Source organism: Lathyrus oleraceus, chromosome 2 (genome assembly GCF_024323335.1).
Source record: "Lathyrus oleraceus cultivar Zhongwan6 chromosome 2, CAAS_Psat_ZW6_1.0, whole genome shotgun sequence".
NCBI classification, from domain to species: domain Eukaryota; kingdom Viridiplantae; phylum Streptophyta; class Magnoliopsida; order Fabales; family Fabaceae; genus Lathyrus; species Lathyrus oleraceus.
The window spans coordinates 129658205-129662621 of record NC_066580.1 but is presented as its reverse complement, the minus strand read 5'-3'; the positions used below and the strand labels follow the sequence as shown (position 1 = coordinate 129662621).

General features: G+C 41.4%; 1 pseudogene; it reads left to right on the top strand.

The window, feature by feature from the left end:
- The first annotated feature begins 2453 nt into the window (after positions 1-2453).
- Positions 2454-3893, top strand: LOC127122228 (uncharacterized; annotated as a pseudogene).
- The last annotated feature ends 524 nt before the right edge of the window (positions 3894-4417 follow it).

Below are 4417 nucleotides of genomic sequence, written 5' to 3'. Positions count from 1 at the left end.
AAAATGCTCAGAACCAGAATAGGAGGCAAGGGGGTAGGGCGACGTTCAATCCAATCCCAATGTCGTACACTGAGCTTTATCCCTCCTTGTTGCAAAAGGGTTTGGTGGTTCCCAGACCTATGGGACCTCCACCTGATCGTCTTCCTCCATGGTACAACCCTAATGCACATTGTCCTTTTCATGAAGGTGCCCCCGGGCATGACCTAAAGGGTTGTTACGCTCTGAAGCATAGGGTTCGTGAACTGATTGAAAGCAAGATCCTGTCCTTTAAAGATATGGGACTGAATGTGAAGACCAATCCTCTTCCTCCCCATGGAGATCCTGCAGTAAACGCCATTGAAGATGCCTCTGTTGGTGTTACGGTTGACAAGGTGGGTGATGTCAAGACTCCTTTGGAAGCATTCCATGCCCGATTGGTGGAAGCTGGCCTGATTAATGTTAATCATGACAACTGTGAAGAGTGTGCCACACACCCAAGAGGGTGTCAGATGGTACGAGATAATATCCAAAACTTTATGGATAAAAGAGTGCTTCAAATCTCCAGTGTTGCAAAGAACGAAGACGTATTGGTAATTGAAACTTGTTTCAATTTACCTGAACTAGTTGAAATCCCATATTACAGTGGTGGAGTGATTCCTACGAATAGTCAGTCGTCGCCTGTTGAAATATGTATGCCCACGCCTTTTCCGTACGAGAGCACCAAGGATGTACCTTGGAAATATGAGATTACCGTTGTGGACAAGGTTGTTGAAGGAAGTACAAACGTTGAAATGACAGAAGTTGTAAGTGAGGATGTCACCAATATTGCAGGAATGAGCAGAATGACCCGTAGCGGTCGAATCTATACGCCTGAATTCAATGTGACTCCTCAAGGGCCAAACAAGGAATCAACAGTCGCAGCTCCCACTAAAGAACCCGAAGTTGTCCAATCTGAGGATGTTGTTGAATTCTTGAAGTTAATTAAGAGGACTGATTACAAAGTGGTGGATCAGTTGCATCAAACACCATCTAAGATCTCTATTCTGTCTCTGTTATTGAACTCCCAAGCCCATAGGGAGGCTTTGTTGAAGGTGCTTTCCCAAGCTCATGTAACATAAAGCATAACAGTTGACCAATTTGATGGAGTAGTTGCGAATATCACAGCTTGCAATACTTTGAGCTTCAATGGAGAAGAGTTACCTGAGGATGGACAAAATCACAATTGTGCTCTCCATATCTTGGTAAAATGAAAAGATGATGCTTTGGAGAGAGTTTTGGTTGATACCGGATCTTCTCTAAATGTGATGCCAAAAAGAACACTCGCCAAGTTATCTTATCAAGGACCAGCTATGAAGCCTAGTGCCCTGATAGTGAAAGCTTTTGATGGTTCCAGGAGAACCGTGATTGGAGAGGTTGAATTGCCCATATTGATTGGTCCTCATGTATTCCCGATTAATTTCCAAGTCATGGATATTAATCCAGCGTATAGCTGCTTGCTGGGACGTCCTTGGATTCATGCTACAGGGGCAGTTACCTCCACTTTACACCAGAAAATGAAGTTTGTGGTGGACAATCAATTGATCATTATTTTTGGGGAGGAGGACTTTGTGGTTAGTCACCTTTCATCCTTCAGATATATCGAGGCTGATGAGGACGCTTTGGAAACTTCATTCCAAGCTCTTGAAATAGCCAATGCCACTTTTGTGGAGATGAATGACCCAGTTGGGAAAGCTTGTTCATCTTTCGCTTCTCTGAAAAGTGCAAAGTCTAGCATCGAAGGAGGAAACCCTGAAGGTTGGGGTCAACTTATTGATATTCGTGAGAAGCATGATCGCTTTGGTCTGGGATATGTGCCTTCCGCTACGAAAGGAGCCCGAGTCCCTGCAAAGGACAACACTCGAAGCATCCAAGAAGTATTCCTTAGCACAGGATTCATCCATGGAGATCAGGTCAATGCAATTGAAGATAGCACCGAAAATGAAGATGAGCCATTTTTGGTTTACCGGTGTGAGACAGAGTATCCGCCTCTCCAACCACAACCAATACCTGCAATCACCAACAACTTCTGCAACATCACCAACAGGAACCAACATCCTGCAACATTGCCAACATTTTGCATCAATCCAAGGAACACAAATTAATATTGCTACATCATAACCCATGGCAAATCATGATGCACAAGTTTCAACATACATAATTCAGCAAGCTACTATTATCTTTGCATTTTTTGTCTAATTTGTCCTCAACAACTGCCAGTATGAATCAAATATTCAGTTTTAGAAAACAAGAAATGCATGAATTCCAATTATGCTCGGCAGTAAGCAGCCGTGTTCATTAACGGGAATAGAATTAAAACAAACAGAAAGTAATAATCATGCATGCATTCAAGCCAAAAATCGTACCACTAGTAGAATGGAGAGGATTCTCGTGCTCCAAGGTGCAGACTGCTGAAAAGGTGTCCGTTATGCTTTGTGATGATATCTGTCAAGGACTTATATTCAGTTCACATCACAAATGTCAAACAGTACCAAGTAGGAGATAATATTGAGTTCACTTTCTTAACAAGGAAGAAGGATTCATTTACTCTTTCGCATAAAAATAAACAAGAGACTGGTAACTCATCATGTGGCAAAGGAGATGTATGTGACCCATTTTCTAAGTTCAGACTCACATTAGATGTAGATTTCTCAGTGAGGCATGCAATATCAGATCTAGATGGTTGGTTGGCCAGAGCAGATTCAGGTCTTGTCGATGACCTGGAGAAGCTTCCATATGTTAGTGCTGCAATGCAACAACTAAAACAGAGAAAGAAGTATTGGAATGAGTACAGGGCTTCTAACAGTGAAAAGTCTTCTAGCCTAATTGATTATGCACTCCAGGTACCATCAATATCTGCAAATGTTGTGGATACTGATGACAACAATTGTTCTAGTGAATCAAGAACTTCCTCTACTGATTTCCCTGATCAAAGCAAGGTTGTAGCAATGGATAAATCAACTGCTGGATGTTGTCAGGATGAAATTTTGGACCTGGAAAAGTTACTAGTCGAGCAGGAAATGAACTTGTCTTCTTCATATGAGGAGAAAAAAAATGAATTCAAGGCCATTCAAATGGCATTCGAGATGCAAAGGAAAATGACTCTTACAAATTTTATCAGGCTGCTGATGGGAAACATCTAATTCTTCATCCTTTGAACACCAACTATTTACTGCATCATTATGGTATCTATGACAAGCTCCCTCACAGAATAAGTGGAAGAATTCTACAATTGGAGATAGTTCCTCAATCTGAGGCTGTGAGAAGGCAGTATCGATTTCTTAAGTCATTTTCCATTAACCACAACTTTTCAGCTTTGTGAGGTTGATTTGAGTGAGATGTTACCTTTTGAGGCACTGGCCCCATTTTTGGATGAAATAAAGAACCGTGCAAGCCAGAGGAAGCAACTTGCAAAGAAGGAACTAAAAGAAAAATTAAATGCTGAAGCTACTTCTAATTATGCTCTTTCCATGTCAACCCACTCTCAGTTTATTTCTCGTGATGATCCTCCCACGTTCTCCCTAGATGACTTTGAAGCTCTAGGAAATCCCACTCTATCATCAAGTCCTCAAGTTGTTGGTGAGAGGAAATTGTCCTCAAGTGTGACTAGGTTTGGTTTTGCTGCTGCTCGTGATTCTCCATCCTTTCAAGCTCAAGAAACTAGTGATTTACATAATAACAATTCAATCGTGGATTCTTCTGGTACACCAGGTTTGAGGAACAAAGAGACACTATCATACTCCAATGTCATATCTAGAGCAGAATCTAATGGAAGTTCAAGTGCACCGAAGACAAATGATCTCTCAGATGCAACCATCAAACTTGCAAGCTTCTACAGCAGCTATAAAGTAGAACAATGCTGCGAACTTGCAACATAGTTCTATGTCTGGTTTATCAACAACACAACAAAACATGTTGAATACAATTCAACCAAGTAATACTGTAGACGTTGGGCAAGGCAATTCTGCGAACTCTCTGCAACAGGCTCCCTTAAGCTCCCTTCAACAAAACAATGTTAGCACTCCTCAACATACCAACATCAATTCATTATCATCACAAGGTGGGGTGAATGTGATCCAACCAAATCCACATCGAAGCTGCTGCGACACAAACACACAAAAATCAGTTTAATTCAAAAAAATGCAGACTTTTCAGCTAAGTAAGTTACGGTGGTGAAACATTTTCTTACTAACGGTGAAGTTTTGGAGATGGAGAGGAATTGAAGGAGAGACGACAAACTAGGGATGAGGACAAAAGCTCCAAACGGCTTCCGTACGAACACGCTCCACTATCCTTAAGAAACACAGCAAAGAGAAAGAAAGAGTTATGAGTCGTATATAAGAGGGACTACTGTTCACAAAGAAAACCCTAAGAATTTTTGATGGAGAGAAGGCAAAAAACT